Below are 24,823 nucleotides of genomic sequence, written 5' to 3' on the forward strand. Positions count from 1 at the left end.
ATTCAAATTTGAACTACATGCACATGCTCCAGTGCATATAAATTGGTTGAAAAATCAAATTTGTGTCCTTGGGTGCATGCTTAGGTCCCATGCAAGAAACGAGAATGAATTTCAAACACCAGGGCACCGTTGATTGCCGACAAAATGTTGAGATACTTTATTTTTAAATTCTAGTAAATCCAAAACTCGTCTGAAATTCATGAAACTTGGCATGCTATCATTGAGCGGCATCAACATTCTATGGTAAAGTTATAGTCCCATTTGGGGCAGGTTTCGTTATATGCTTCTCACAAATGAGAGCTTCTCACAACAAGCATGATGGTTTCGGTAGGGAACGTCCCACATTTGGGGACGAAACGATATCCATTGCCTCTTATTGCTTCCAAAAATTTTCTCGTGTCAACATAGAACAACAGGAGTGTTGTGTCAATTTTTGTAATTTTTCGGGGTTCGTTTGGACATTTTTATGCATTAACTGAGTTTTCAATGCATTTATGTGCATAATTCAAATTTGAACTACATGCACATGCTCCAGTGCATATAAATTAGTTGAAAAAACAAATATATGTCCTTGGGTGCATGCTTAGGTCCCATGCAAGAAATGGGAATGAATTTCAAAGACCAGGGCACCGTTGATTGCCGGCAAAACATTGAGATGCTTGTTTTTTAAATTTTAGTAAATCCAAAACTCGTCTGAAATTCATGAAACTTGGCATGCTATCATTGAGCGGCATCAACATTCTATGGTAAAGTTATAGTCCCATTTGGGGCAGGTTTCGTTATATGCTTCTCACAAACGAGAGCTTCTCACAACAAGCATGATGGTTTCGGTAGGGAACGTCCCACCTTTGCGGACGAAACGCTATCCATTGCCTCTTATTGCTTCCAAGTTTTTCTCATGTCAACATAGCACAACATGAGCGTTGTGTCAATTTTTTGATTTTTCGGGGTTCGTTTGGACATTTTTTACATTAACTGAGTTTTCAATGCATTTATGTGCATAATTCAAATTTGAACTACATGCACATGCTCCAGTGCATATAAATTGGTTGAAAAATCAAATATGTTTCATTGGGTGCATGCTTAGGTCCCATGCAAGAAATGGGAATGAATTTCAAACACCGGGGCACCGTTGATTGCCGACAAAACAGTGAGATGCCTGGTTTTTAAATTCTAGTAAATCCAAAACTCGTCTGAAATTCATGAAACTTGGCATGCTATCATGGAGCGGCATCAACATGCCGTGGTAAAATTTTTGTCCCATTTGGGGCAGGTTTGGGTATATGCTTCTCACAAACCAGAGCTTCTCACAACAAGCATGATGGTTTTGGTAGGGAACGTCCCACCTTCGGGGACGAAACGATATCCATTGCCTCCCATTGCTTTCAAATTTTTTTCTCGTGTCAACATAGAACAACAGGAGTGTTGTGTCAATTTTTGTGATTTTTCGGGGTTCGTTTGGACATTTTTATGCATTAACTGAGTTTTCTATGCATTTATGTGCACAAATGAAATTTGAACTACATATGCTCCAGTGCATATAAATTGGTTGAAATATCAAATTTGTGTCCTTGGGTGCATGCTTAGGTCCCATGCAAGAAATGGAAATGAATTTCAAACAACAGGGCACCATTGATTGCCGGCAATACATCGAGATGCCTGGTTTTTAAATTCTAGTAAATCCAAAACTTGTCTGAAAATCATGAAACTTGGCATGCTATCATGGAGTGGCATCAACATTCTGTGGTAAAGTTTTTGTCCCATTTGGGGCAGGTTTCGTTATATGCTTCTCACAAACGAGAGCTTCTCACAACAAGCATGATGGTTTCGGTAGGGAACGTCCCACCTTTGGGGACGAAACGATATCCATTGCCTCTTATTGCTTTCGTATATTTTTCACGTGTCAACATAGAACAACAGGAGTGTTGTGTCAATTTTTGTGATTTTTCGGGGTTCGTTTGGACATTTTTATGCATTAACTCAGTTTTCAAGGCATTTATGTGCATAATTCAAATTTGAACTTGCATGCACATGCTCCAGTGCATATAAATTGGTTGAAAAATCAAATATGTGTCCTTGGGTGCATGCTTAGGTCCCATGCAAGAAATGAGAATGAATTTCAAACACCAGGGCACCGTTGATTGCCGACAAAATGTTGAGATACTTTATTTTTAAATTCTAGTAAATCCAAAACTCGTCTGAAATTCATGAAACTTGGCATGCTATCATGGAATGGCACCCGACATGCTGTGGTATTTTTTGTGTCCATTTTGAGAGAAGGCGCACTCGAATAATGACAGCCAACAAAGGCATTTTGAAAAAAATAGCTGTCACTTTAATATCTCAAACGTTTGTATAATTCAAACCGTGTGCGTTCTGTTAACCATTCACGTGACGCCACGTGTCTTGGTTTTAATGGAGGTGCGTGCGACAGCTGCTTGACGTTGACTGAACGGGAGGCATGCGAGCCAGTCTGGTACGCAGGCTGACCAAGAGGCGTGCAGCTGTCCCGAATGCGCAGGCTCACGGGAAGCGTGTGAGCTGTACGCTGTGCAGCTCACTGGAAGCGAGCCCTTTGACTTCCATGGCCGCCGCCTTCCTCTCCGTGCGGCGCCCCCCTCAGCGCATGGGACGGCCGTCGGAAGCTACCTCTCAGCGCCGCCAGCTGCCGTCCTCCCGCGCGTCCGGTGCACAGAAGCTGACACCGGCAGAGGCGTGCAAGCTGTCCTTGAATGCGATCAGGCTCATCGGGAAGCGTTCAAGAGCAGTGTAATTTATGCAACTCGCGCAGTTGCTACTGGGAAAAGCAGAGCCTTAATGACTTAACCTATGACCCGGCCTTCCTCTCCGTGCGCGCTGTTGGGAACGTAGTGTAGTAATTTCAAAAAAATTCCTACGCACACGCAAGATCATGGTGATGCATAGCAACGAGAGGGGAGAGTGTTGTCCATGTACCCTCGTAGACCGACAGCGGAAGCGTTATCACAACGCGGTTGATGTAGTCATACGTCTTCATGATCCGACCGATCAAGTACCGAACGCATGGCACCTCCGAGTTCTACACACGTTCAGCTCGATGACATCCCTCGAACTCCGATCCAGCCGAGTGTTGAGGGAGAGTTTCGTCAGCACGACGGCGTGGTGACGATGATGACGTTCCACCGATGCAGGGCTTCGCCTAAGCTCCGCAACGGTACTATCGAGGTGTAATATGGTGGAGGGGGGCACCGCACATGGCTAAGAGATCTCAAGGATCAATTGTTGTGTCTCTGGGGTGCCCCCTGCCTCCGTATATAAAGGAGCAAGGGGGAGGCAGCCATCCAAGGGGAGAGGCGCGCCAAAGGGGGGAGTCCTACTCCCACCGGGAGTAGGATTCCTCCTTTCCTTGTGGGAGTAGGAGAAGGGAAGGGGGAAGGAGAAAGAAGGAAGGGGGCGCCCCCCTTCCCTAGTCCAATTCGGACCAGATCATGGGGAGGGGCGCGGCCACCTTTTGAGGCCTTTCTCTCCTTTCCCGTATGGCCCATTAAGGCCCCATACGAATTCCCGTAACTCTCCGGTACTCCGAAAAATACCCGAATCACTCGGAACCTTTCCGAAGTCCGAATATAGTCGTCCAATATATCGATCTTTACGTCTCGGCCATTTCGAGACTCCTCGTCATGTCCCCGATCTCATCCGGGACTCCGAACTCCTTCGGTACATCAAAACTCAATAAAACTATTATCGTAATGTTAAGCGCGCGGACCCTTCGGGTTCGAGAACTATGTAGACATGACCGAGACACCTCTCCGGTCAATAACCAATAGCGGGACCTGGATGCCCATATTGGCTCCCACATATTCTACGAAGATCTTTATCGGTCAGACCGCATAACAACATACGTTGTTCCCTTTGTCACCGGTATGTTACTTGCCCGAGATTCGATCGTCGGTATCTCGATACCTAGTTCAATCTCGTTACCGGCAAGTCTCTTTACTCGTTCCGTAATACATCATCCCGCAACTAACTCATTAGTCACAATGCTTGCAAGGCTTATAGTGATGTGCATTACCGAGTGGGCCCAGAGATACCTCTCCGACAATCGGAGTGACAAATCCTAATCTCGAAATACGCCAACCCAACAAGTACCTTTGGAGACACCTGTAGAGCACCTTTATAATCACCCATTTACGTTGTGACGTTTGGTAGCACACAAAGTGTTCCTCCGGTAAACGGGAGTTGCATAATCTCATAGTCATAGGAACATGTATAAGTCATGAAGAAAGCAATAGCAACATACTAAACGATCGAGTGCTAAGCTAACGGAATGGGTCAAGTCAATCACGTCATTCTCCTAATGAGGTGATCCCGTTAATCAAATGACAACTCATGTCTATGGCTAGGAAACATAACCATCTTTGATTAACGAGCTAGTCAAGTAGAGGCATACTAGTGACACTCTGTTTGTCTATGTATTCACACATGTATTATGTTTCCGGTTAATACAATTCTAGCATGAATAATAAACATTTATCATGATATAAGGAAATATATAATACTTTATTATTGCCTCTAGGGCATATTTCCTTCAGTCTCCCACTTGCACTAGAGTCAATAATCTAGTTCACATCGCCATGTGATTTAACATCAATAATTCACATCACCATGTGATTAACACCCATAGTTCACATCTCTATGTGACCAACACTCAAAGGGTTTACTAGAGTCAATAATCTAGTTCACATCGCTATGTGATTAACACCCAAAGAGTACTAAGGTGTGATCATGTTTTGATTGTGAGATAATTTTAGTCAACGGGTCTGTCACATTCAGATCCGTAAGTATTTTGCAAATTTCTATGTCTACAATGCTCTGCACGGAGCTACTCTTAGCTAATTGCTCCCACTTTCAATATGTATCTAGACCGAGACTTAGAGTCATCTAGATTAGTGTCAAAACTTGCATCGACGTAACCCTTTACGACGAACCTTTTGTCACTTCCATAATCGAGAAACATATCCTCATTCCACTAAGGATAATTTTGACCGCTGTCCAGTGATCTACTCCTAGATCACTATTGTACTCCCTTGCCAAAATCAGTGTAGGGTATACAATAGATCTGGTACACAGCATGGCATACTTTATAGAACCTATGGCCAAGGCATAGGGAATGACTTTCATTCTCTTTCTATCTTCTGCCGTGGTCGGGCTTTGAGTCTTACTCAATTTCATACCTTGTAACACAGGCAAGAACTCTTTCTTTGACTGTTCCATTTTGAACTACTTCAAAATCTTGTTAAGGTATGTACTTATTGAAAAAACTTATCAAGCGTCTTGATCTATCTCTATAGATCTTGATGCTCAATATGTAAGCAGCTTCACCGAGGTCTTTCTTTGAAAAACTCCTTTCAAACACTCCTTTATGCTTTGCAGAATAATTCTACATTATTTCCGATCAACAATATGTCATTCACATATACTTATCAGAAATGCTGTAGTGCTCCCACTCACTTTCTTGTAAATACAGGCTTCACCGTAAGTCTGTATAAAACTATATCCTTTGATCAACTTATCAAAGCGTATATTCCAACTCCGAGATGCTTGCACCAGTCCATAGATGGATCGCTGGAGCTTGCATATTTTGTTAGCACTTTTAGGATTGACAAAACCTCCTGGTTGCATCATATACAACTCTTCTTTAATAAATCCATTAAGGAATACAGTTTTGTTTATCCATTTGCCAGATTTCATAAAATGCGGCAATTGCTAACATGATTCGGACAGACTTAAGCATAGATACGAGTGAGAAACTCTCATCGTAGTCAACATCTTGAACTTGTCGAAAACCCTTTTGCGACAATTCTAGCTTTGTAGATAGTGACACTACTATCAGCGTCCGTCTTCCTCTTGAAGATCCATTTAATCTCAATGGCTCGCCGATCATTGGGCAAGTCAATCAAAGTCCATACTTTGTTCTCATATATGGATCTTATCTCAGATTTCATGGCCTTAAGCCATTTCGCGGAATCTGGGCTCATCATCGCTTCCTCATAGTTCGTAGGTTCGTCATGGTCTAATAACATAACCTCCAGAACAGGATTACCGTACCACTCAGGTGCGGATCTTACTCTGGTTTACCTACGAGGTTTGGTAGTAACTTGATCTGAAGTTACATGATCATCATCATTAACTTCCTCACTAATTGATGTAGGAGTCACAGGAACCGATTTCTGTGAAGAACTACTTTCCAATAAGGGAGCAGGTACAGTTACCTCATCAAGTTCTACTTTCCTCCCACTCACTTCTTTCGAGAGAAACTCCTTCTCTAGAAAGGATCCATACTAAGCAACGAATGTCTTGCCTTCGGATCTGTGATAGAAGGTGTACCCAACTGTCTCCTTTGGGTATCCTATGAAGACACATTTCTCCGATTTGGGTTTGAGCTTATCAGGATGAAGCTTTTTCACATAAGCATCGCAACCCCAAAATTTTAAGAAACGACAACTTTGGTTTCTTGCTAAACCTCAGTTCATAAGGCGTCATCTCAACGGATTTTGATGGTGCCCTATTTAACGTGAATGTAGCTGTCTCTAATGCATAACCCCAAAACGATAGTGGTAGATCGGTAAGATACATCATATATCGCACCATATCTAATAAAGTACGATTACGACGTTCGGACACACCATTACACCATGGTGTTCCAGGTGGCGTGAGTAGTGAAACTATTTCACATTGTTTTAACTGAAGGCCAAACTCGTAACTCAAATACTCTTCTCTACGATCAGATCGTAGGAATTTTATTTTCTTGTTACGATGATTTTCAACTTCACTCTGAAATTCTTTGAACTTTTCAAATGTTTCAGACTTATGTTTCATTAAGTAGATATACCCATATCTGCTCAAATCATCTGTGAAGGTGAGAAAATAATGATATCCGCCACGAGCCTCAATATTCATCGGACCACATACATCTGTATGTATGATTTCCAACAAATCTGTTGCTCTCTCCATAGTTCCAGAGAACGGTGTTTTGGTCATCTTGCCCATGAGGCACGGTTCGCAAGTACCAAGTGATTCAAAATCAAGTGATTCCAAAATTCCATCAGTATGGAGTTTCTTCATGCGCTTTACACCGATATGACCCAAACGGCAGTGCCACAAATAAGTTGCACTATCATTATTAACTTTGCATCTTTTGGCTTTAATATTATGAATATGTGTATCACTACGATTGAGATCCAACAAACCATTTTCGTTGGTGTGTATGACCATAGAAGGTTTTTATTCATGTAAACAGAACAACAATTGTTCTCTAACTTAAATGAATAACCGCATTGCAATAAACATGATCGAATCATATTCATGCTCAACGCAAACACCAAATAACACTTATTTAGTTTCAACACTAATCCTGAAAGTATAGGGAGTGTGCGATGATGATCATATCAATCTTGGAACTACTTCCAACACACATTGTCACCTCGCCTTTTACTAGTCTCTGTTTATTCTGCAACTCTCGTTTCGAGTTACTACTCTTTAGCAACTGAACCAGTATCAAATACTAAAGGGTTGCTATAAACACTAGTAAGTACACATCAATAACATGTATATCCAATATACCTTTGTTCACTTTGCCATCCTTCTTATCCACCAAATACTTGGGGTAGTTCCGCTTCCAGTGACCAGTCCCTTTGCAGTAGAAGCACTTAGTCTCAGGCTTAGGACCAGACTTAGGCTTCTTCACTTGAGCAGCAACTTGCTTGCCGTTCTTCTTGAAGTTCCCCTTCTTCCCTTTGCCCTTTTCTTGAAACTAGTGGTCTCGTCAACCATCAACACTTGATGTTTTTCTTGATTTCTACCTTCGTCGATTTCAGCATCGCGAAGAGCTCGGGAATTACTTTCGTCATCCCTTGCATACTATAGTTCATCACGAAGTTCTACTAACTTGGTGATGGTGACTAGAGAATTCTGTCAATCACTATTTTATCTGGAAGATAAACTCCCACTTGATTCAAGTGATTGTAGTACCCAGACAATCTGAGCACATGCTCACAAGTTGAGCGATTCTCCTCCATCTTTTAGCTATAGAACTTGTTGGAGATTTCGTATCTCTCAACTCGGGTATTTGCTTGAAATATTAACTTCAACTCCTGGAACATCTCATATGGTCCATGACGTTCAAAACATCTTTGAAGTCCCGATTCTAAGCCGTTAAGCATGGTGCACTAAACTATCAAGTAGTCATCTTATTGAGCTAGCCAAACGTTCATAACGTCTGCATCTGCTCCTGCAATAGGTCTGTCACCTAGCGGTGCATCAAGGACATAATTTTTCTGTGCAACAATGAGGATAATCCTCAGATCACGGATCCAATCCGCATCTTTGCTACTAACATCTTTCAACATAATTTTTCTCTAGGAGCATATCAAAATAAACACAGGGAAGCAACTACGCGAGCTATTGATCTATAACATAATTTGCAAAATACTATCAGGACTAAGTTCATGATAAATTTAAGTTCAATTAATCATATTACTTAAGAACTCCCACTTAGATAGACATCCCTCTAATCATCTAAGTGATTACGTGATCCAAAGCAACTAAACCATGTCCGATTAACACGTGAGATGGAGTAGTTTCAATGGTGAACATCACTATGTTGATCATATCTACTATATGATTCACGGTCGACCTTTCGGTCTCTGTGTTCCGAGGCCATATCTGTATATGCTAGGCTCGTCAAGTTTAACCTGAGTATTCTGCATGTGCAACTGTTTTGTACCCGTTGTATTTGAACGTAGAGCCTATCACACCCGATTAACACGTGGTATCTCAGCACGAAGAACTTTTGCAACGGTGCATACTCAGGGAGAACACTTTTATCTTGAAATTTTAGTGAGAGATCATCTTATAATGCTACCGTGAATCAAAGCAAGATAAGATGCATAAAGGATTAACATCACATGCAATCAATATAAGTGATATGATATGGCCATCATCATCTTGTGCTTGTGATCTCCATCCCCGAAGCACCGTGCTCGTGATCTCCATCTCCGAAGCACCGTCATGATCACCATCGTCACCGGCACGACACCTTGATCTCCATCGTAGTATCGTTGTCGTCTCACCAACTTATTGCTTTTACGACTATCGCTACCGCTTAGTGATAAAGTAAAACTATTACATGGCGATTGCATCTCATACAATAAAGCGACAACCATATGGCTCCTGCCAGTTGCCGATAACTCGGTTACAAAACATGATCATCTCATACAACACATTATATCACATCATGTCTTGACCATATCACATCACAACATGCCCTGCAAAAACAAGTTAGACGTCCTCTACTTTGTTGTTGCATGTTTTACGTGGCTGCTACGGGCTTAGCAAGAACCGTTCTTACCTACGCATCAAAACCACAACGATAGTTTGTCAAGTTGGTGATGTTTTAACCTTCGCAAGGACCGGGCGTAGCCACACTCGGTTCAACTAAAGTGAGAGAGACAGACACCCGCCGGTCACCTTTAAGCAACGAGTGCTCGCAACGGTGAAACCAGTCTCGCGTAAGCGTACGCGTAATGTCGGTCCGGGCCGCTTCATCTCACAATACCGCTGAACCAAAGTATGACATGCTGGTAAGCAGTATGACTTATATCGCCCACAACTCACTTGTGTTCTACTCGTGCATAGCATCAACGCATAAAACCAGGCTCGGATGCCACTGTTGGGGAACGTAGTAATTTCAAAAAATTTCCTACGCACACGCAAGATCATGGTGATGCATAGCAACGAGAGGGGAGAGTGTTGTCCACGTACCCTCGTAGACCGACAGCGGAAGCGTTATCACAACGCGGTTGATGTAGTCGTACGTCTTCACGATCCGACCGATCAAGTACCGAACGCACGGCACCTCCGAGTTCTACACACGTTCAGCTCGATGACGTCCCTCGAACTCCGATCCAGCCGAGTGTTGAGGGAGAGTTTCGTCAGCACGACGGCGTGGTGACGATGATGACGTTCCACCGATGCAGGGCTTCGCCTAAGCTCCGCAACGGTACTATCGAGGTGTAATATGGTGGAGGGGGGCACCGCACATGGCTAAGAGATCTCAAGGATCAATTGTTGTGTCTCTGGGGTGCCCCCTGCCTCCGTATATAAAGGAGCAAGGGGGAGGCAGCCATCCAAGGGGAGAGGCGCGCCAAAGGGGGGAGTCCTACTCCCACCGGGAGTAGGATTCCTCCTTTCCTTGTGGGAGTAGGAGAAGGGAAGGGGGAAGGAGAAAGAAGGAAGGGGGCGCCCCCCTTCCCTAGTCCAATTCGGACCAGATCATGGGGAGGGGCGCGGCCACCTTTTGAGGCCTTTCTGTTCTTTCCCGTATGGCCCATTAAGGCCCAATACGAATTCCCGTAACTCTCCGGTACTCCGAAAAATACCCGAATCACTCGGAACCTTTCCGAAGTCCGAATATAGTCGTCCAATATATCGATCTTTACGTCTCGGCCATTTCGAGACTCCGCGTCATGTCCGAATCACTCGAAAACTGTCATCGTAACGTTAAGCGTGCGGACCCTTCGGGTTCGAGAGCTATGTAGACATGACCGAGACACCTCTCCGGTCAATAACCAATAGCGGGACCTGGATGCCCATATTGGCTCCCACATATTCTACGAAGATCTTTATCGGTCAGACCGCATAACAACATACGTTGTTCCCTTTGTCACCGGTATGTTACTTGCCCGAGATTCGATCGTCGGTATCTCGGTACCTAGTTCAATCTCGTTACCGGCAAGTCTCTTTACTCGTTCCGTAATACATCATCCCGCAACTAACTCATTAGTCACAATGCTTGCAAGGCTTATAGTGATGGCATTACCGAGTGGGCCCAGAGATACCTCTCCGACAATCGGAGTGACAAATCCTAATCTCGAAATACGCCAACCCAACAAGTACCTTTGGAGACACCTGTAGAGCACCTTTATAATCACCCATTTACGTTGTGACGTTTGGTAGCACACAAAGTGTTCCTCCGGTAAACGGGAGTTGCATAATCTCATAGTCATAGGAACATGTATAAGTCATGAAGAAAGCAATAGCAACATACTAAACGATCGAGTGCTAAGCTAACGGAATGGGTCAAGTCAATCACGTCATTCTCCTAATGAGGTGATCCCGTTAATCAAATGACAACTCATGTCTATGGCTAGGAAACATAACCATCTTGGATTAACGAGCTAGTCAAGTAGAGGCATACTAGTGACACTCTGTTTGTCTATGTATTCACACATGTATTATGTTTCTGGTTAATACAATTCTAGCATGAATAATAAACATTTATCATGATATAAGGAAATATATAATACTTTATTATTGCCTCTAGGGCATATTTCCTTCACGTGCCCCCCTCAGCGGCATGGGACGCCGCCGTCGAACGCTACCTCTCAGCGCCGCCAGCTGCCGTCCTCCCGCCCCCCCGCCCGTCGACCCCGGGACGACATGATGCAAAGTGAGAGGAGGATTTGTAGATCTCTTCAACGCAAACGGTTCTTTTGGATGACCCGTGTGCAACCACTGACAAACAATTTGGTGCGATTTGCCTCAGTCATATTGGGTATGTTACCATTTGTAAAACTGGAAAGGTTGACATTTGTTGATATAGTAACATTGCCATTTATCAACCTTGTAACACTGCGATTTGTCAAAATATGAAGCTAAAAATCACTAGCAGTATCTCACTTTTGCAACTAAAATTCAGTAATAAAGCATAGATTTCATTCATAGATTAAGCAGTCGTTCTTAATTTATACAAACAGTTCAACTCGACAGCTGAATCGACCAAACTTTTCCCCAATTCTTGCCAACCACGTACTGAAATAGCTAGTTCAACTATATATACTAGCTAATTTTAAGTACGTTGTACAGTTCCACCACATCTATAGTCAGATGAACTGAACAAAATAGCCCCTAAATACTACTACTACTACTACTACTACTACTACTGTGGAGGGGCTTTGTACTACTTCCGGCTGCCTCTCCTCTGCCGAGCGCGCTCAGTAATAGGCGGAGGAGGAGGAGCCTACTGACGAGCTGGGCAACCGCAATACGGTGCCTGCCGCTGTTGCAGCTTCAGCGACGCTCACCTCGAATGCCCTCTGCCACTCCAGACGACCCCTCTCGAAGAGGTGGTTCTCCTTGTAGATGTCCTGATTCCTCGCCTCTGAGGCGGCGTGTGCCGCGGGCACGGCGGTGGTAAGGCTCTTTGCGTGCTCGACGAGGCACTCCCCCTCCTCCCGTGGGAACTCGGCGTAGGGCGCAAGGTCGCTGACGCACGTGCGGGCATCCACCTCCGCCTCCCGCCTTCGGGCGGCGGTGGCGGAGCGGGTGATGACCCCGGCGGTCGACGGTGGGCTGGCGGCCACGGCGGCCGGCGACGGGGTGACGGCCACGACCAACACCTCCTGCCATCGGGCCGTGGTGGCAGAGCGGGTGATGGCCATGGTGGCCGGCAGTGGGGTGGCAGCCACGATGGCCACCTCCCGCCTTCGAGCCGCGGCGGCGGAGCGGGCGATGGCTCTGGATTTCGATGGTGGTGTGGCGGCAACAACTGCCGACGGGTAGCGGCGGCGGAGCGTGTGGTGGGTGTTCCGCGCACACCCAACAGGGATGCCACGCACACTACACTACGCCGGGGACTGCGCCACTGCCGCGGTGTAGCCTCCCAGCTGGAGCTATCCTCTGATGACGGCGGAGTGGCCGAGCGACGATGACGGACCGGTGCCATTGGCGATTGTGGGAGAAGCAGACAAGATAAGCTACAGGGAGGGAGGGGAAAATGCGACGCGGGACTCGCCGGCCGTGAGAGTTTTTATAGCAGGCCGGTAAGCACTGGGATTTTGGGGGATTTCACCGAGTCGGGCGGGAAGCTTGCGCGGGAACCTGCAAGGTCGCGCGGGAACGGGCTCACTGACGATTCATTGGTGCCACCGTTTGTCCAAAAGAACGCCCCCGCGCGCTGCGCATGCTTTCGATGTAAGCCGTCTTCGGCAGCGGGGTGACAAGACGTGCGAGAGGAGGATGAAAGGCCACGTACACATACGGTTAATAAAAAAACGTTTGCGATTTAATTACCTACTATACCCCCATCCTGGTTCATAAGTATGATTTAACTAATAAAATATGAATGCGTGTTGCCAATGATTATATAGTTGGATTCGTATTTGAACATAGTTTCCAATTATATAATTTTTATAACATGCATTAACATTTTGTTGGTTAAACTTGAGGGCAAAGTATGGCACAGAATATAAAGGGGGCTATAGACTAGACGGAGGTGGTAGCACACGGCCGCTCTCTACGCAGCGACGCAACTGTCGGCCGGCTTGTAGGCGACCATTTCCTGCGTGTTCAACTGCTCTATGTGTGTGGTTGCTTGCGGTTCAGGCGGCCGCGGTGCGCTCTGCTCGCGTCCCGCCGCGCGCGCTCTGCTCTCGAATCCCTCTGGGTGCTCTGCCCTCGTCCCTCCACGCGCGCTGCTAGTGTTTGGGGCCGGCGCACGATCACACACATTCATGTGCATGCGGTTGCGCCGGGCGCGGCGCGACGATGAAGTTACCCACTGCAAAAACTGCCATGCAGACGTGCCGAGAATCCACGCCGCCCGGCCCCCTTTTATTCCTGCGGCCATTTACCTTCATCTCTCATCTCACACGACACAATAAGCACACCCACGAGGACACATACAGAGAGGACATCCAGCGGTTCCAATGGCGCTCCCCGTGGCTCCAATGGCGCTCCCAGCGGCCGACGACGACAACGGCGGGCAGTTCACCACGCAACACGTCGTGAACACCCACGTGAGGGGGAAGGCTCTCTCGGTGGTGTACACGAACGATCCGGTCTCGGTGGAGAGCTCCATCCAAACTATGGAGCAGTTCCTTGCCGAGGACAAGTACCAAGTGGTCGGCTTCGACCTCGAGTACACCATGGGTTGTGTCGGGCACGATCAGAAGGTTGCCGTCGCCCAGTTGTGCGTGCGACATGACGTCCTCGTCTACCACTACCACCTGGCCACAACGCCTTGCGAGCGTTTCTCCAGGTTTATCAACAACTCCAACTATAGTTTCGCTGCGGTGGACACCACCAACAATCTAAAAGCGCTCAAGGTTTCGGGCTTGAAATGCCCGAATCTTGTCAACATCCAGAGCAAATGCAAGGTCTGGGGCAGCGACAAAAACAAACTGAACTCCCTGGTTGACCTCGCCTTGGCCATCATCGACCCCTACTACATGAAGATGAAGAATGAGAGCAATAAGGACAGGAACGCCTGGCACGGTGTGTGGCACGAGAGATTGGATGAAAACATGTCAAGTACGCGGCCATGGACGCATACACAAGCTACGAGATGTACAGGCGGATCGTTGGCATGAGGAACTGTCTTCTTCCTGACCCAGACAAGGGATCGAGCCACATAGCAGTGGCGGGAGCGTCACAAGAAGTAGATGACTAGACGATCGTTTCTCCTACGTTAGAATGCATGCAATGGTTTATTGAGGTGTGTGAGAATGATATGTATAGTCACTTATGTAATTGGATGTTTATTTCAGTTATATATATATACATGTTATTCTACTGTAGACAGAGCAAATCACATGGCTTATTAGCAGCAATTGTCTGTGTTATTATTGGTCTTCGCACACATTTCTGATTACGGACCTGTTTGTCGCGTATCACACACATCTTGTTCAGTTGAACCGTTTCCATTGTGTTGTCTAATCACACATAGTTCATCCTAGTGAACCGTATGCTATATATCGCACATGCCTTCATCTGGCCGCCCGTTTCTTTTGTTCCTCCTCATCCCAAATAGTTAATTGAACTGAACCGTATGCCCTCCATTGCACATGCAACTAAAATCTGAACCGTGTTTGATGCATCCGTCATCGCAAACGTTTTGCACCTTTTTAGATGGGTTTTTTTACATCACCGTTCACGATTATGGCATCGCACATAGTTTCGTCGAAGGGTCTCTGATTGTAGTGTCGCGTTTGGACCATCCTGCAGTAGTGGTTCAAAACGTTTTTGAAGTCCCGGTTCTAAGCCGTAAAGTATGGCGCACTAAACTATCAAGTAGTCATCATACCGAGCTTGTCAAATGTTCATAACGTCTGAATTAGCTCCTGCAACAGGTCTGTCACCTAGCGGTGCATGAAGGACATAATTCTTCTGTGTAGCAATGAGGATAATCCTCAGATCATGAACCCAGTCCGCATCATTGCTACTATCATCTTTCAACTTAGTTTTCTCTAGGAACATATCAAAAATAATACAAGGGAGCTATACACGAGCTATTGATCTACAACATACATATGCAAATACTATCAGGACTAAGTTCATGATAAATTAAGTTCAATTAATCTTATTACTTAAGAACTCCCACTTAGATAGACATCCCTCTAGTCATCTAAATGATTACGTGATCCAAATCAACTAAACCAAGTCAGATCATCACGTGAGATGGAGTAGTCTTCATGGTGAACATCTCTATGTTGATCATATCTACTATATGATTCACGTTCGACCTTTCGGTCTCCAGTGTTCCAAGGCCATGTCTGTACATGCTAGGCTCGTCAAGTTTAACCCGAGTATTCCGCACGTGCAAAACTGTCTTGCACCCGTTGTATGTGAACGTAGAGCTTATCACACCCGATCATCACGTGGTATCTCGGCACGACGAACTATCGCAACAGTGCATACTCAGGGAGAACACTTATACCTTGAAATTTTAGTGAGGGATCATCTTATAATGCTACCGCCTTACTTAGTAAAATAAGATGCATAAAAGATAAACATCACATGCAATCTAAATATGTGACATGATACGGCCATCATCATATCGTGCCTTTGATCTCCATCTCCAAAGCACCGTCATGATTTCCGTCGTCACCGGCTTGACACCTTGATATCCGTCATAGCGTCATTGTCGTCTCGCCAATATTGCTTCTACAACTATCGCTAACACATAGTGATAAAGTAAAGCAATTACATGACGATTGCATTTCATAGAATAAAGCGACAACCATAAGGCTCCCACCAGTTGCCGATAACTTTTACAAAACATGATCATCTCATACAATAACGTATATCACATCATGTCTTGACCATATCACATCACAACATGCCCTACAAAAACAAGTTAGACGTCCTCTACTTTGTTGTTGCAAGTTTTACATGGATGCTACGGGCTTGTAGTAAGAACCGTTCTTACCTACGCATCAAAACCACAACGATCTTTCGTCAAGTTTGCTGTTTTAACCTTCAACAAGGACCGGCCGTAGTCAAATTTGATTCAACTAAAGTTGGAGGAATAGACACTCGCCAGCCACCTTTATGCAAAACAAGTTGCATGTCTGTCGGTGGAACCGGTCTCATGAACGTGGTCATGTAAGGTTGGTCTGGGCCGCTTCATCCAACAATACCGACGAATCGAAATAAGACATTGGTGGTAAGCAGTATGACTATGATCGCCCACAACTCCTTGTGTTCTACTCGTGCATATCATCTACGCATAGACCTGGCTCGGATGCCACAATTGGGGAACGTAGCATGCAATTTCAAAAAAATCCTACGATCACGCAAGATCTATCTAGGAGATGCATAGCAACGAGAGGGGGAGAGTGTGTCCACTCATAGGCCGAAAGCGGAAGTGTTAGCTTAACGCAGTTGATGTAGTCGAACGTCTTCGTGATCCAACCGATCAAGCACCGAACGTATGACACCTTCGAGTCATGCACACGTTCAGCTCGATGATGTCCCTTGAACTGTTGATCCAGCAAAGTGTCAAGGGAGAGTTTCGTCACCACGACGGCATGGTGACGGTGATGGTGGTGTGATCCGCGCAGGGTTTCGCCTAAGCACTACGACACTATGACCGGAGGAGTAAACTGTGGAGGGGCGCAACGCACACGGCTAAGAGAACAACTGATGTGATTTGGGGTGCCCCTTGCCCCCGTATATAAAGGAGGAGAGGGAGGAGGCCGGCCAAGGGGCGCGCCATGGGGGGGGGGGGAACAGACTAGGACTCCTAGTCCAAATCGGCCCCCTTCCTTTCTTTCGGTAGGGGAAAAGGGAAGGAGAGGTAGAGGGAGAAGGAAAGGGGGGCCACGCCTGTGGCACCGCGGCTCAGAGCGACCGGTTTACCATGCATTGCCAGCCCAGAGATCATGTCTTCTGGCAACACACAACATATTGGTACAGAAAACAACTGCATTATTGATGCTAGCGGAACAGAGTTCATATTACAACAGTGGTCGAGGCCAAGCGGCACACTCGGTGAGGCGGAACAATATGTACATTATTTAGTGAACATAAAGGGGCCTTGACTCGAACAACTACGTGGCAGCAGAATAACGTCGTAGCGGAAGCTCCATATCACAGGGACACTGATGTGGACACGATCTAGACTCGAACATCGCTCCTTTCCAACGAGACTTTCCTGAAATCTGGCATGACACGCCAGGTCCATACATTGAATGTACTTGCAAGCTCACAACAAGCATAATCATAATGACAAACAATATCATGATATTTAACCAATTATTAATAATGCAACATTATATGTCAACATGCTGTGATCAAGCCCGAACGTCCCTCAGGACAGCTTACCAACTGTGATCATCTCTGGACCACAAACACACCACCATAGTGGTCTTTCTCAAGAACAACTCGTGATCCTTACGGCGATCACAACCACGACCATCATTTGGTCCCAAATACCTCGATGGCCTTTCTGCCATCCATTGACAATGCAAAGTTCATAGCTTAGTGTGCAATTTTTATTAAACGTTGACTCATGGTGGGACCTAGTACGAGGTGTCCGTGACCGTGGACTCGGCTATCGATAGATTATACACTCTGCAGAGGTAGCACACTGTACCCACACCACGGAACCCATGGCCTCGCATTCCCATTCGGGTGGACCAACGGCATTCCGACAAAACCCCTCCATTGCCACAGCACTCTCCCGGCCACTCCGACCCAAATCCCCAACGGGCTGGTCCTGGGTGGCCCCGTGTCTACCAAAGACACCCCGACCACCGTCGTGGTCAAAACACTCCCACTCGGGGACTCGGTACCATAATCTCATCAACGAGCACACAAGATTATGTGTGCTTACCGGGCCAGGGCAAACACGACATAATCTTCCCTAGATGGAGGCACCGACCAGAGGCCGTGTCAATGGACCGAATCAAGGCCTTCCCACAAGGCAAATGTGGTTGCACTGGAAAGAAACTCGATTCAGCGGCACCATGACCCAGTCAACGGTATATTCAAGTTGAGTTATATTCAGGATTAACTTTAACTAAAAATGACCGGTGTCATAGCATGCCATGAAATGCAAAACAACACATGCATCACATATTGATAAAAATGACCGACGTCATCCATATGCACACCAAGCATAAACGTCAACAACTCATATTACTCTACTTGCTCAAAATGACTCACAACTTAACCAAAATATTTTGCAACAAGTTTTATTAATTTCCTACGCAAGAAAGTAACTCCGATAAATCTTTCATATGCTTGACCAAAAGATATCATTATCAACAACTCTTAATTTCTTTATCACTAAGTTGGGTTCAAACATTCTGTAAGACAAGTAATATGATTAAACAAGTATTTAACAGAATATTTTCTAACAAATTTTTATCAATTTAAGAATGCAAACACAAAGCTTTAAATAATTACTAACATGCATAACAAAATTATTTCTAACATCACCTCAAATAAATTTTAACTTGCTTTACCCACTTAAACTAGTTTCAACTATTCTGTAAATCAAGCATAACAACTGACCAATACTTAACAGAATACAAATAATTCAATAATTATTTAAATGCATGGGTTAATCATTTCATTTAAGTGAGAAAATCACAAATATTGAAATGGCATCATAAAAATGTTGCTGTGGCTTGCCTTAGTGCAGATGAGGTTCACAAGCCTCCTGGTGATCCTCAAGACAAGCCTCACCTTCTGAAAATAATTTTAAACACAAAAAGAGAATATCAAGAACACTTCTGAAATTCACCAGAAATTCTAAACAGCTCAGAAAAATCTCATCTTTGGTGAGCTGTTAGATTTCCTTTCAAAGAACACAATGCAAAAAGAATCATCTCATTTGGACTTATGGTTAAAAAGTTAAAATTGTTTGAAGCTCTCTGGAATATAAATGAATTTGAATAAAAAGAAACAGCTGGGGGGTGACGTCGAAGGCGTAAAGCCCAGGGGCGCCACCACTCGTACCGCTTCGCGCGTGTACTGAGTGGCTGACTAGCGGGCCCCGCTAGTCAGGTGGGGGAAGAGGGAGAGAGAAACAGAGAGGGCCGCGGCTTCGCCGGAGCTCTCGCCGGCGACGAGGGCTCCTTGGCCCAAACGAGAGGGAGGGATTGAGAGAGGGACGATGGCGCACCTGCCCGTACCCGTAGCGTGGCTAGGGGTGGTCGGACGGCGTCGGAAACTAGCTCGCAAGCGGAGGTAGAACGTGGAGGTCGCCGGAGTTGAGGAAGACGGCGAGCAGAGGTCACTCCAGAGGCTCCAAGTGGGCGAGATGGCCTCACCGGAGAGAGGCGGAGGCCTTGGAGGGGTCGCCCAGGCCTGGGAGGGGCTGGAGCTACCGCGGCGACCAGAGGGTATCGCCGGCGAGCTCGAGCTCGGGGACGGCGGCCCGAGGCCTGCCCGGCCGGGCTACGGCTTCCTACTCGATCATGGGGTGTGTGTGAGTGCTGGATGGTGCTCGAGGAGGCTGGGGTGGCTCTATTTATAGGCGAGCGGCGAGGGTGCTTCGGGCTCCGCCCGTGAAGACCTGTCCACGACGCCCGGCGACGAGCGGCATCAGTGAGAGGGGGAGAAGGCGACGGAGGTCACGCGGCCACTGTGGGCGAGCGGAGATGAGCACAGGATCAAGGGGATGGCGACGAGCATAGTGCGCTCCGCACTGTTGGGCTGGCCAGACCTTGCCTGTGCTCGCTGCGGCGAGCTCCGGCGTTCGCGAGTGCCAGGGAGGAGTTAAGGACGTCGAGACGATGATGGTGGCGGGGTTTGGCATGGTTGGGCAGGCGGGGGAAGCGAGCACGCTTGAACAGAGTGCTCGGCGTCACCCAGAGCGCGTCGACACGCATGCCTGGCATCATGGACACGCGTGGTCACCGCGTGAACTCTGTCCTCAGGCCAGCCTTCGTCCAAATATCATGTCTGGCATGTTGTTCGTGGTAGTTTTGAAGTTTACCACGGTTTGGTTTGGATCCAGGTGCAGTAGAGAGGATTTTACAACCCAGGTAAGTTTCTGGTCAGTAACTTTGTGATGTTACTGTGGTCAAATGGTTGGGAGTTCGGGGCTGTGCTTTGGTGGCTAGTTATAAGTTACGAAGGTAAAGATGCACAAGAAAGTTCAGGTCAAATGGAGCAAGTAAAATGGTAGTTGCTGTAGAAACCACCATTTCTGTCCAGAACAGAAAAGATTTTCTGTAGCAAAAATATTCCAAAAAGTGATGAAATATTTTTGCTCAGGGAGGTGCCCTAGGGTCCCTAGAATATTTGTGAATTATCTTAGAATTTTCTGAGCCATAAAAATTAGGGTTGCCTTGAAGCAAACAGATCTGGCTTAGGGTTTTTGAGAGAAAATGAATATTTTTCATTTAAGAAAAATATTCCAAAGGTTATTTTGTGGTGGATCAGAAGTGAAGTGATGGTTTGGGAGAGAAGTGAACACTTGGGTGAAAGCCAAGGATGCCCAAGTGTTTAAGTCCAAATGAAAAGATTCAGAAACTCCAAGTTTCAAAAACTTTCAAATGAAATTTCAAGCAAATAAGAAAGGGCAAAAACCAGGCTGTCACAAACCTCCCCCACTTAGAATGAATCTCGTCCTCGAGATTCGGTTGCTTGGGAAAACCACTCTGGATACTGACTCTTAAGGAACTCTTCCTGCTCCCAAGTTGCTTCTGACTCGGTGTGATGCTCCCACTGAACTTTGAAAAAATTTCTGACTTTGCTGCGAGTGACCCTTTCCACTTGATCCAAAATTTTGGACGGTCTTTCTTCATAAGTTAAATCCTTTGCCAATTCTATCTCAGCCATTGCAGTCCTTTTCTCAGGCGGGGATATGCATCGTCTCAATTGCGAAACATGGAACACATTGTGTATTTCTGACAACTCCGGGGGTAGTTCCAGTTGGTATGCAACCGTACCCACTCGAGACATAATTGAGAATGGACCAATGAATCTGGGTGCCAGCTTTCCACGAGTCTGAAATCGCTTAACTCCTTTCATAGGAGTGACTCGGAGGTACACATGTTCTCCGGGTTCAAAACTGACCTGCCGGTGCTTTGCATCATAATAACTCTTCTGACGGGATTTGGCCAATTGCAGTCGGTCTCTGATTTCCCTGACTTGTTTCTCGGCTTCCATCATGAGATCGGTTCCGAAGATATGGCTATCTCCAGCTTGAGACCAATTTAGAGGAGTGCGGCACTTACGACCATATAGAGCTTCATAGGGTGACATCTTTAGACTGGTCTGGAAACTGTTGTTATACGAGAACTCGGCGTATGGCAAGCAATCTTCCCAGTTCGCCCCGTTGGCTAGCACACAGGCTCGCAACATATCTTCGAGTATTTGATTTACTCGCTCTGTCTGACCGTCCGTCTGGGGGTGATAAGCAGTACTATATTTTAGTGCTGTCCCCAAGGCTTGATGGAGGCGGGACCAGAAAGCGGAGGTAAACAAAGAACCTCGGTCGGAAGTGATAGTCCGGGGTACCCCATGCAGACTGACGATTCTGGATACATACAGTTGCGCCAGTTCATTTGCTCTGTATCTGGTGCTGACCGGGATGAAATGAGCAACCTTGGTTAGGGTGTCCACTATAACCCAGATTGCGTCTTTGCCTCGCTGAGTCCTAGGCAATCCGGTGATGAAGTCCATGCAAACATCATCCCATTTCCATTGTGAAACTGGCAGTGGTTGGAGAAGTCCGGCTGGCTTCTGATGCTCTGCTTTCACCTTGTTGCATATGTCGCAACAGGCTACAAAATAGGCAATGTCTTTCTTCATCCCATTCCACCAGAATATTTGTTTAAGGTCTTCATACATTTTCGTACTTCCCGGATGAATGGAATACGAGGATTCGTGTGCTTCTGACAAGATTTTCCTCTTCAAGTCCGGTTGATTTGGTACACAAATTCGTCCACGGAATCGGAGGGTACCGAAGTTGTCCTTGAAGAAATCTGGGGGCTGCCTTGCATGTTTTTGTAGCTTGGCGTCATCTGGCTGGGCCTTGCGGATTTCCATCTCAAGTGTGGGGGTAACTTCCAAAATATTAGTGAGGCCAGCATCCACGATGACCAAGTTGAGCTGAGCGATCTCCTCCTGAAGTTCGGTAGGCAATGATTTTAACATGACATTTAAGCTGACGGGCTTTCGACTGAGCGCATCGGCAACGACGTTGGCCTTGCCTGGATGGTAATTTATTCCAAGGTCATAATCCTTGACCAACTCTAACCATCTTCGCTGACGGAGATTTAAATCTGGCTGAGTGAAGATGTACTTGAGGCTTTTGTGGTCGGTAAAAATTTGGCACCTTTTTCCAATGAGATAGTGTCTCCAAATTTTTAATGCATGAACCACTGCAGCCAATTCCAAATCATGAGTAGGATAATTTCCCTCATGTGGTCGTAGTTGTCGTGATGCATAGGCTACTACCTTGCCGTCTTGCATCAATACACAACCAATACCTTGTCTGGAGGCATCGCAGTACACGTCGAAGCTGCGATAAATGTCTGGAAGAGTCAATACGGGTGCGGTTGTCAGACGCGTCTTTAGCTCATAAAAACTCTTCTCACAGTCCTTGGTCCACTCAAACTTTGTATCCTTTTTGAGCAGTTCCGTCATAGGTTTAGCAATTTTGGAAAACCCTTCAATGAAACGACGATAGTATCCAGCTAATCCAAGGAAACTCCGGATCTGTGTTACAGTCGTGGGCGGTACCCAATCGAGCACATCCTTTACTTTGCTCGGGTCCACGGCTATGCCTTCGGCGGATAGTACATGCCCGAGAAACCCAACTTGCTTGAGCCAAAATTCGCACTTACTGAACTTGGCGTATAGCTGATGGTTGCGGAGCCGTTGTAGCACTGCCCGGAGGTGATCCTTATGCTCTTCTTCACTCTTGGAGTAAATGAGGATGTCGTCGATAAAGACTACCACAAATTTGTCGAGGAAGTCCATGAACACCTTGTTCATCATATGCATGAAGAAGGCAGGGGCATTGGTGAGACCAAAGGACATCACAGTATATTCGTAAAGACCGTATCGTGTAGTGAATGCGGTCTTAGGAATATCTTCCCTTTTAATCTTGAGCTGATGATACCCGGTCCGTAAATCGATTTTTGAGAATACTTTAGCCCCACTGAGCTGATCGAACAGATCATCAATCCTTGGCAGTGGGTATTTATTTTTGATGGTGACCTCATTCAGCTGGCGATAATCTATGCACATACGGAGACTGCCATCCTTTTTACCCACGAAGATTGCAGGTGACCCCCACGGTGAAGAGCTGGGACGAATATAACCTTTCCGGAGTAATTCGTCAAGCTGTTTCTTTAGTTCCACTAATTCTGATGAGGGCATCCGGTAATACTTCTTGTATAATGGTGCGGTTCCGGGCACAAGATCTATGGCAAATTCCAGTTCCCGATCTGGTGGCATGCCTGGCAGTTCTTCTGGAAACACATCAGGGTACTCACTGACCACAGGAATAAATTCCAATTCGACCACAGCAGTGCACACTAGTTCTGGCTTGGGTATATGCTTGCGAGCATAGAATTTGGTGAGCTGCCCATTCAGACTGGTTAAATTGACTTCTCGGGTTGCGCAGTTTATACAAACTTGATATTTGGTCAGCCAATTCATTCCCAATATAATATCCAACTGTTCAGACTCAATGATTATCAGAGATGTTGGAAAGTGGACCCCGTTGATATTGATCTCCAGATCACGGCAGACTAGATTGCTCTTGATTATAGATCCCGGGGTTTGTACCAGCATATTTTTGCCCAAAATTGTGCAAGGAAAATTGTTTTGGGCGGCAAAACTCCGAGAAATAAAAGAATGGGAAGCCCCAGAGTCAAATAAAATTACTGCAGGTATGTCATTAACAGAAAACATACCAATGACGACTTCTGGCTTCTCTTGGGATTCATCGGCGGAGATATGATTCACGTGCCCAGTGAAGTTTTGCTGGGTTGGCCCTGACTCCATAAAGTTGACTTGTGGCCTGCTCAGCGCATTCACCTTGTGGTTCTTGGGGCACTGTTTGGCATAATGTCCGGGCTGCCCGCAAGTGAAACAAGAATTATTGCGCTGCCGCTCCTCATGCATTGGATTGGCCACAACATTCTTGACTTGAGTGGTGGTCTTGTTAACATTCTGCTGCCAATTTGGCCGGTATTCCACCTGAGTCTGCTGCCAGGTACGAGCCTTTTGCATAGGTTGCCCATCCTTCTTTGGCTCAAACTTGAGCTTGTTGTCGTTAACAGGCCTATTATCTGATATAAGCTTGTGTTCCCGTTCAGCAATGAATGCCTTGTCTACCAGAGTTTGGAAATCCATGAAATCAAACATACTGAGAGCACACCGAAGTTGCGGATTTAAACCTCCAAGAAATCTGTCCATCTTCCTTTCTTCGGTGGCTACGTCATACAGAGAGTAACGGGCCAGATGATTGAATTTTTGCAGATACTCAGCCACAGATTGATTTCCTTGGACAAGCGTGAGAAATTCACGCTGC

The sequence above is a fragment of the Triticum aestivum genome, chromosome 3D, assembly GCF_018294505.1.
Source record: "Triticum aestivum cultivar Chinese Spring chromosome 3D, IWGSC CS RefSeq v2.1, whole genome shotgun sequence".
NCBI lineage: Eukaryota > Viridiplantae > Streptophyta > Magnoliopsida > Poales > Poaceae > Triticum > Triticum aestivum.